Genomic DNA, 9,721 nt, shown 5'->3' on the forward strand with positions numbered 1-9,721 from the left:
AACTGGACTACATCCGTCTACTTCGTTCATCACATAGGACTGTAAAGGACTGTTGTGCTTTTGTGTTTACGGAAACTGCACATTAGTGAGCAGCAGACAGCCCACCCCGATGCTTTTCTCATCCTGGCAGGGGACTTTAACCATGCAGACCTAAAGAGTGTGTTTTCCAAAAATACAACAACACAAGAGGAGCTTACAAAGCCTTCCCCCTCCCCCACCTTGGTGGACCACTTAACTGTCATGCTAATGCCTGCTTACAGACCGATCGTTAAAGTCACCAAACCGGTTTGCAAGGAGATACAAGTGTGGCCAGAAGGTTCTTTAGAGGCTTTACAAGACTGCTTCAATACCACAGACTGGGATATGTTCAAACAGGCTGCCACTCAAAAGAGCAAGAGGCTAGCTCCAATCATGTACACCTTCTACAGAGGCACTATTGAGAGCATCCTGACCAGCTGCATCACTGTGTGGTTTGGAACCTTTTCTCATCCTGCAGGAAAACACTTCAATGCATAGTGAGAACAGCTGAGAAGATCGTTGGTGTCTCTCTCCCCTCCCTTCAGGACATTTACAGCACACGTCTTACCCGTAAAGCCCTCTGCATAACAGCAGATGCCACCCACCCAATGCACAACTTCTTCAGTCTGCTGCCATCACACACACACACACACGCACACACACACACACACACACACACACACACACACACACACACACACACACACACACACACACACACATATTAATTTATATATATTTGGTTGACAATAAATAAGTAAAAGAAATAATTAATGAATGAATTCTACAGTCTGCTTGTGCCTCTATGTTTGTTAGTTACTGGAGACATCCAGTAAGACACAGTCAAATATTCAGTCCAAATGCACTGGAGAGACCTGAAACATGTTAATTTTTCCTTATTGGCTATATGACATTTAGATGTTGCATATTATTCTGTGGTCTTAAAGAAAGTGTTAAGTATTTCAGCACATAAGAGCAAATATAGCTTATAGCCCATTTCGTTGCGCTCGGCAGCTTTTCACTAATAAAGCTCTTCATGTAAATTTCATTTTTCAATTTTAGCACGTCATATAAAAACATCGCCCTTGCGCCATCATTTATGATATCCTGCCGCCGGGCCTGCTATAGCGAAACTTTATTGTTTGAGAAGAAACAAAAACGGAAACTGTGCATAAAAACCTGGCTGGGAAGACGGCGATAACATGAATTTTCTGTTCTTCAACGAGAAACGAGAAATCGCAGACAAGACACAATGACGGCGTTAATTATACAACGCAGTGTTTACGATCATATTAACAACTAACATTAATATCAATAACTCCTCTCGCTTTAGACTTTACCTTTTAGAGCTTGTTCTTGTCGGCGCAATATAAGTTTATTGCATGTATAGCTACAAATCAGATTATGAAGAATGATTAAGAGCATGCTTTTCCTTTATTTCATCCTTTCCGTAAGGTGTTTTATTTATTTATTTATTTATTTATTTATAATTTTTTTAAATAATGATGACAATATTCACTGTCTAAGCATTCCTCGGTATACTACCAACAAATTACGCCCCTGTACCCAAGTAGCCTACCTAAGTTAATTTACATTTCATGTAAAAAAATAAGAAATCAAAAAAGACCAAAGTATTATGCTAAATATCCGTACAAACGAACATGTTTGTTGTTTAACTTTCGTTGATAAAACAACACAATACAGCCTATAATAATGTAGGCTAGTTAAATAGAAATAACTTTTACTGCTTGAAACAGTAAACGTTACATTTTAGAAACTTCACAAATACTAATCAATAATAATATAAATAGTAGGGAAGAACAAAAATATTAGCCTAGGCTTGTAACAACATAAGTCAGATGTTGAAAAAAAACTGCGTCTCTCCGCCTTTTGTTTTCTATTCATATTTTAAATTCTTTGCCAGAAAAACTAACATGTTGACTTTGTTCGGTTTAAGCGGAGACTTATTTGAGATTGCAATGTTTCCAGCAGCACTGAGACGGTGTGCCTGTAGCGCATGCAGATACTTTTTCGCAACCGTGGCAAAGAGGGTATCTTGCTCCGCCGCCTGCATTTCTCGGAAACCAGCTCTACATCTCGGAGCGGCGCGTTCTCAACTACCAAATATGCTGCTCCATTTCTCATCAACGTCTACTATTTATCAGTTTCTCTTTTGTATTTGGCCATTTTTGATAGGGCCTCTCTGCCATACCTGGCTGGACTAGCTGGGCATTTGCGTTCAGTAGATGACACCGGAGCTGGCTCCGTATTTCATGGGCTGGGTGACATGACCGCAGCTCTGGAGGTTCGACGTGTTTGTCCATTTAACACTTATTTTTCTGCCTTTTATGGTTAACAAAAAAAAAAAAGAAGCCCTGCACTCTTTTGTATGTCACTAGAAAACGACTGAATCAGCTGGTGTGCGCGAGTCGAGTTGCTGTCGATGTTATAATTGTAATTTTAATAATATTGTAATATTCAAGATCTATAAATACAACTCTGGATAACTTGAAACAGCGACCACAAGTACTCTCCTCCATCTTTAAAAGTTTGCTATACTCACATTGACAACCCAAACCACGCTGTCACCTCAACAGAAACCCTGCAGTGCTTTCATTTGACTGAACAATGAAACAGAAGTAACACGCTTTTCCGCTCGAGCACACAGCACACAACGGCAAAACTTGAAGCGCACTGACCGAGCATAAGATCATGTTTATTACTAAGAAAACTAAATCAAAATTATATTTTAATTGAACACATCTGATCACATAAGGTACGCACAGAAAAGTCTGTTTAGTGTTGTGGAAAGGCAAAGCTGAATATCTGTGGTTAAACTGCCACCCAGCGGTCAAAAGCTGCTGGTGCACCAAGTACCGTCGTCGCCGCGGTATGAATGGCGGCAGAAGGAACACATTGAAGTAGTAACATCTGTAAAAACATGTGTAAAAAACCCTCTTCTTCTTTTTGACATACTTTACATATTGCACTTTGTTCCATCCCTATCTTGTTTAAAATGACATCTGAAAATATTGCTTTGTGCCTTATTAAAAATTCTAGACATTCGACTTTTGTTTCTACATACCTTCCTTTCATGTTCCCCCATATTTCATTTGCTTTTACATTGTATTTTTCCATCCAGTATTTGTTTGCTGTTGGTTCTTTAAAAACTTTCTCTCTAAAAAAACAATAAATATTCTTCACTGTACATTCTTTAAAATCGTGTGTTTTTTCTCCTATTTTCACATACACTTCATTTGTTTCTTTTTCTTTTTCAAAATTATCTATGCTTCGTATCCATTCTTTCGGAATTGCCTGTTTAATTATGTCAAGATTTTTCTCAATTTCCCTTCTGTTGTATTCCTCTTTCGCCTCCTCCATTGTGTCTATAACATATTGTTCAGTTAAAAAGCCTTCTTTAAATTCATATAAAATGTCCCTTACTTTTAAAATCCCAACTTCTATCCATTTCTTAAAAAATAAAACCTTCCCTTGACTTAAAATGTTGTTGTTCAAGAAAAGAGGTTGGTTTAAAATGTTTTCCCTTCCATGTGGATTATATTGCACTATAGTTAAAAAGTTCCCCCACGCACTTAAAATTTCTCTATAAAATTCAGGTAAGTTTTCTGTCATCCAAGCTTTTGTTTTCATCCATAAAATCCCATCTCCCATGTTAAAATGACCACATTTGTTTAAAAAATATTTCATTGTTTTTTTCCACTCTGCTTTGTTTTCTTTTTCTAGATACTTCTTTATTCTTTTCACTCTTAAACTATTTTTCCTTTGTTCTACATCTATTAAACCCAACCCACCCTTGTCTGTTTCCCCTACAACTGTATTAAAAGCAATCCTTGGTGGCTTACCTCCCCATAAAAAATCAGTAAAACATTTTTTCAACCTCTTTTCTATCCACATTGGCATTTCTAAAACATATAAAACATGCCACAACTTAGACTCCATTAAAACATTTATAATTAAAACTTTTCCTTTTAATGTCAGTGTTCTTAGTTTCCAGTAATTTAACCTCCTTTCTATATCTGTTAAAAACCCTCCCACATCTTATCTCTAGCTGTTCTGGCATCTTTCCCCATTAAAACCCCTAAAATCTTTATTTCTTCTACTTCTTTAAAATTGGTGCAATCTGCTAAATCTGTCTCCTTTCCAAACTTCATATAAACCGTTTTGTCTTCATTTACTTTACTTCCCGATCCTTTACAAAACTGTTGTACTATTTTCATTGCTTCTTTCACACTCTCTTTTCCTTTTACTATTAATGTAGTGTCATCTGCATATTGAAACATTTTATTTACTTTATTTTCTTCAATTTCCATTCCTTTTATTTTTTCTTCTTCACTGATAGCTAGGCCCAGGGATTCTGCCACAAGTGAATATAAGAGTGCTGACAGAGGACATCCTTGCCTTATCGATCTTGTTATTTTAAAACATTCTGTTAAAAAGCCATTACATTTAATTTTTGTTAAAATACCCTTATATAAAATCCTGATCCATTTTCTAAAAACTTCTCCAAAACCAAACTTTTTAAGTACTTCAAATAAAAACTGGTGTTCAACTCTGTCAAAAGCTTTTTCCAAATCCAAACTTATGATATATCCTTCCTCTTTTTTGTCCTTCATATATTCTATGATGTCTTTTATGCTCATTGTTATATCTGCTATGTCTCTTCCTTTTATCGCGTAGGCCTGTGTTGTTTGAATTATTTTTGGCATCACTTCTTTTAATCGATTTGCTAAAATTTTAGTTAAAATCTTCAAATCTGTGTTTAACATTGTGATTGGTCTGTAATTTTTTAACAATGTCTTTTCTCCTTTTTTGTGTATTAATTTCATTAATCCCATTCCCATTCTTTCATTTAATTCTTCTTTTTGCAGTATTTCTTTAAAAATTTCAGTTAAAATTGGTATTAAAATTTCCTTAAAACATACGTAAAATTCACTATTTAACCCGTCTATTCCTGGACTTTTCCTTTTGTTCAAGCTTTCTATTGCTTTTCTTATTTCTTCTTCTCTTATTTCTTGGTCACATTCTCTTTTATCCTCTTCATCTATTTTTGTTTTTATCTGTTTTAATAATTTTTCCATTTGTAATTCATCAACTCCCTGTGTTTTAAATAACTCCTCATAGTATGTTTTTATTTCTTTTAAAATGTCTTCATTTCCTTCTATGCTTTCTCCTTTTGCTCCTTGTATTATCTTTATTGTTTCTGCTTTTCCTTTTTGTCTTTCTAAATCAAAGAAGAATTTTGTGCACTTTTCTCCCTCTACTACATATTTTGCTTTGCTTCTTAGTCTAGCTCCTTCATATTTCTTTTCCTCAATTTCTTTCAGTTTTTCCTCCATTTCTTTTATTTTTTGTATGTCTTTTTCATTTTTTTCTAGTTCTTTTTCTAAGATTTCTTTTATTGTTTTTTCTTGTTGTCTTTTATTCTTTTGTATTATTCTACAAAATTGTATTGTAGTTTTTTTAATCAGATATTTGACATTTTCCCACCATAGTCTTTTGTCTTCATTATATATTTGGTTTCCTTTTTCCTTTTCTATTATTCCTTTTATTTTTTTAACATAGTCTTCATTTTTTAAAATGTCACTATTTAATGTCCACACCCCTGGGCCTCTTTGTATTTCTTCTGTATTAAAATTAAACAATAAAAATTTATGGTCACTTAAAACAGTTTCATCGTACTTTATTTTTTCTATATAAATTTCTATATTTCTTGTGCATAACACATAGTCTATTCTCGATTGAGTTACAAAATTCCCTACTATTTGTCTTCTAGAAAACTCCTTTTTCTTCCCGTTTCTCTCTCTCCAAATGTCTATCATTCCTTTTTCCTCCATTAGTGATTTTAGTTCTTTTCTTCCTGTGTCTGATTTAAAAACCATACCTTCTGTTATGTCCTGTCTGCTAAAAACAGTGTTAAAATCCCCACATACTATTATTTGTTTATAGTCGTTTAAAAACCTTCTCAATATGTTAAAAAAGCTTTTCTTTTCACTCTCTTCATTGGGTGCATGCACGTTAACTAAAATTATATCTTTCCCTTCATATTTTATTTCTAAAATCATACATTTCCCTTGTTTGTCTTTATATATTACTTTACTCATTTGTAGTGCATTCTTTCTTATTAAAATAGCTACTCCTCTCCCAGCTTTCCCATCTCCATTACTATAATAAAAGTCCCCATCCCACTCTTTTTTATATACGTCCATCACCTCATTTTTCCAATTTGTTTCTTGTAAAATAATTATTTCTTCTCTTTTACACTTTTCTTTTACATTTTCAAATTTTCTGATGTCTAAAAGCCCTCTTGCATTAAAAGACACAATTCCTAAAACCATAAATAAGATAAAAACATTCATAAAAACCATCATCTCAGTCCATCTCTTCCAAGCCCTTTAGCAACTCATACTTATTTGCGCATTCAATTTCTTCATCTTTTAGCAGTTTTTTCCTTGCAGTCTCTAAATTAGGTTTTATCTTTATCGATCTTCTTCTTTTTGATGATTTCACCTGTGTCTCTTTGTTTCCCTCCTTTTGTAACTGTTCCTCTAACTCGTCTTGCTCCTCATTACTTTGGTCTTTTGTCTCCACTGTGTCCAATGCCTTTTGAAAACTGTCTGTCATGTCCATTTGTGTCCAAAATATGTCTTCCTGTTGTCCTTGTTGTAAGTCTTTATTATTCGAATTGCTCATTTCTGCTGCTTCCAAAACATTCCTTAAACTGTCAGTCATATCCATTTGAGTCCATGTTGTCCCTTCCTGTTCAGTGACTCTGTCCTTTCCATTAGCCTCATTCTCTTGTAGTTTTTCACTTTTAGATTCTGTTCTTCTGTCTTGTGTTGTTGTTTTGTCCTCTGACTGTATATTGTCTCCTTCATACATCTGTCTGTCTACCCGCTGCTCTACCTCCTCCTCCTCTTCCCCCATCCAACATTCACATTTATTTAAAACCTTATTACAATCCGGGCACTTCACCGCATCGCAATCCCTTGCGAAATGCCCCCTTTCCTCGCACTTAAAACACTTAAAATCTGGACAGTCTTTCACCACATGATCTGGGCTCATGCACAGCCTGCAAGTTTTCACCTGATGGCTGTGCATCACCCTAAAGTATTGTGGTCCTTCTGCTGTCTCTATTCTTGTGCTGTACGGGAGGGACGCCACTTCTTTGGGGAATCTGGTTTTAACAAACCTCGTCCCATCTTCAATATCTGTGCCCGGATAAAACCTTCTTTTAATTTTTGAAATGGGACAAACTCCCCAATGATCCAATTTCTCTAAAATATCTACGTCAGCAACATAGACAGGCAGATGCATGAAGGAGACAACATAATCTCGATTTTGTAGCCTCTTTACTGTACAGTTTATCCCTTTAATAGTCAATCCGTCTGTTAACACATCAGCATCTTCCTCTCTTTCAAGTGTTACTTCATACTCCTTGTTTTGTTTTGGTCTTACAGCCAAAATCTTTCCATCCCCAATCCTCTCCGTCACTGCTTTAATTAAATCCATTGCTCTCACCTCAGTTGTTTGTCCTATATCCACTGTTACAGTTGCTTCTTTTAGATAAATCCTTTTCCTTGCTTCCTTCTCCGATCTGTTTGTTTCTCGTTGTCGTCTGTCCAGTCCATTGTCATTTGCCTTCTCAAATCCGTCCGCCATTGCCAGGTCTGTCACCGTAGATCCGTCCATTGCAAAAAAAAAAAAAATAGGAATAAAAAAACACTCCTCCCGAACAGCTCACGCTGCTGGGAGGATAAACTAAACAAACTCAAAAAAACTTTAACAAAAATGTATTTAAGTCAAAAATAAAACTAAACAGAAGAAAATGTGGTGAGCCTCTCTCACCAACTGCAGCCAAACACTTCCTGGAATGTACCACTATCACACATGCACAGGGGGGTATGGCCGTAAGCGAGAGCAGCAGTCAAGAGTTGGCTATTTAAAAATAGGCGCAGCACCAGGAGCCGAGCGCCGCTCAGCTTGCCTTGAAACAGCACCGACAGAAACAATGCCCTTGGCCCCTCAATAGTTTACCTCTTTTTTTTAAAAAAAAATGTATTTATTAATTTTTTTGCCAAATGAAGGAATTCAAAAAGCTTACAGCACCTGGTATTCCCAGGCGGTCTCCCATCCAAGTACTAACCAGGCCCAACCCTGCTTTGCTTCCGAGTTCAGATGAGATCAGGCATTGCCAGGGTGGTATGGCCGTAAGCGAGAGCAGCAGTCAAGAGTTGGCTATTTAAAAATAGGCGCAGCACCAGGAGCCGAGCGCCGCTCAGCTTGCCTTGAAACAGCACCGACAGAAACAATGCCCTTGGCCCCTCAATAGTTTACCTCTTTTTTTAAAAAAAAAATGTATTTATTAATTTTTTTGCCAAATGAAGGAATTCAAAAAGCTTACAGCACCTGGTATTCCCAGGCGGTCTCCCATCCAAGTACTAACCAGGCCCAACCCTGCTTTGCTTCCGAGTTCAGATGAGATCAGGCATTGCCAGGGTGGTATGGCCGTAAGCGAGAGCAGCAGTCAAGAGTTGGCTATTTAAAAATAGGCGCAGCACTAGGAGCCGAGCGCCGCTCAGCTTGCCTTGAAACAGCACCGACAGAAACAATGCCCTTGGCCCCTCAATAGTTTACCTCTTTTTTCTTTTTTTTAAAAATGTATTTATTAATTTTTTTGCCAAATGAAGGAATTCAAAAAGCTTACAGCACCTGGTATTCCCAGGCGGTCTCCCATCCAAGTACTAACCAGGCCCAACCCTGCTTAGCTTCCGAGTTCAGATGAGATTTTTTTTTTTTTTTTTTTTTATTTTATATCAAAAATTAAAAACAATTACATTCAGGTAATAATACATGTACATTATATAAAGCCATTTGAACATATATATTCCCACATAAAAAGTCTTTTTCAAATACATCAATCTTGTCATTCGTGTTACAATAATAGAAAAGAGCATTAAGCAGTACAGACATTTTCCTTTTAAACAATTTACACACAGATATTTTGCCATTCTTTTCTTTAACAGCATTCCTTCTATTCCATATCACAATTCTTGCAACTGTTAAAATGAAATTAATGAACTTTGTATTTTTACCTTCTGTTTTACAACCAAATAAAAATAATGTTTCCCATTCCTCATCAACAACCTGTTTTTCAATCCCCATTTCATTTATCATTTCTTTAATTTTTCCAATAAAACATTCTAACTCTTTGCATTTGAAAAACAAATGTAGTATACCTTCATCTTCTTCATTACAAACTTTACATCTTGCATCATTTGCCAAACCTATTTTACACAATCTCATTTCACTTAATAAACAGTTTTGCCTTAAAATGTAATCAAAATTCTCTAAAATTGGACTTTTCCACCAAGCTCTCAGATTTTGCCATATTTCCTTTGTTTCGATATTGGGATATAATCTTTTCCAGTACTCTTCTGCTTTGGGTATAACAAACACGTCTTTACATAAACATGAATAAAACATCTTCAGTATACCATCTTTGAAAGCATATTGATTTTCTTTAAAGTTAATCACCCTTCCTTCATCGCTGTGCATATCCAGATTATTTTCTATCATTTCTTTCCATTCTTTTGGTATATTGTTTTTCAAGTTATTCAATTGATTTTCGATAACTCCTTTAGTTTCGTTTTCATAGTTTTCTATTATTGCATCTTTTATTACT

At 35.7% G+C, this 9,721-nt stretch overlaps 2 non-coding genes across 2 annotated transcripts; both read right to left on the reverse strand.

The window, feature by feature from the left end:
* Positions 1–8,133: 8,133 nt before the first annotated feature.
* On the reverse strand, positions 8,134–8,252 carry LOC130223820 (5S ribosomal RNA). Its single transcript, XR_008836934.1, has one exon. It is a non-coding gene; the product is annotated as a 5S ribosomal RNA (ribosomal RNA).
* Positions 8,253–8,433: 181 nt separating this feature from the next.
* LOC130223821 (5S ribosomal RNA) lies at positions 8,434–8,552 on the reverse strand. Its single transcript, XR_008836935.1, has one exon. It is a non-coding gene; the product is annotated as a 5S ribosomal RNA (ribosomal RNA).
* Positions 8,553–9,721: the final 1,169 nt, after the last annotated feature.

This window comes from Danio aesculapii, chromosome 4 (genome assembly GCF_903798145.1).
Source record: "Danio aesculapii chromosome 4, fDanAes4.1, whole genome shotgun sequence".
NCBI lineage: Eukaryota > Metazoa > Chordata > Actinopteri > Cypriniformes > Danionidae > Danio > Danio aesculapii.